Here is a 235-nt window from a genome sequence, read left to right on the forward strand (position 1 = left end):
TCATCCTCAGCCTCATCCTCATCCTCATCCTCATCCTCATCGTCACCCTCATCCTAATCCTCAGCCTCATCCTCTTCCTACACCTCATCCTCAATCTCATACTAATCATAATCCTAACCCTAATCCTAACCCTAATCGTAATCCTAATTATAATCCTAATCCTAATCCTAATCCTAATACTAACCCTCATCCTTATCCTCATTCTCATCCTCATTCTCATCCTCATGCTCATCCT

This window comes from Lupinus angustifolius, chromosome LG16, assembly GCF_001865875.1.
Source record: "Lupinus angustifolius cultivar Tanjil chromosome LG16, LupAngTanjil_v1.0, whole genome shotgun sequence".
In the NCBI taxonomy this organism is placed as follows: domain Eukaryota; kingdom Viridiplantae; phylum Streptophyta; class Magnoliopsida; order Fabales; family Fabaceae; genus Lupinus; species Lupinus angustifolius.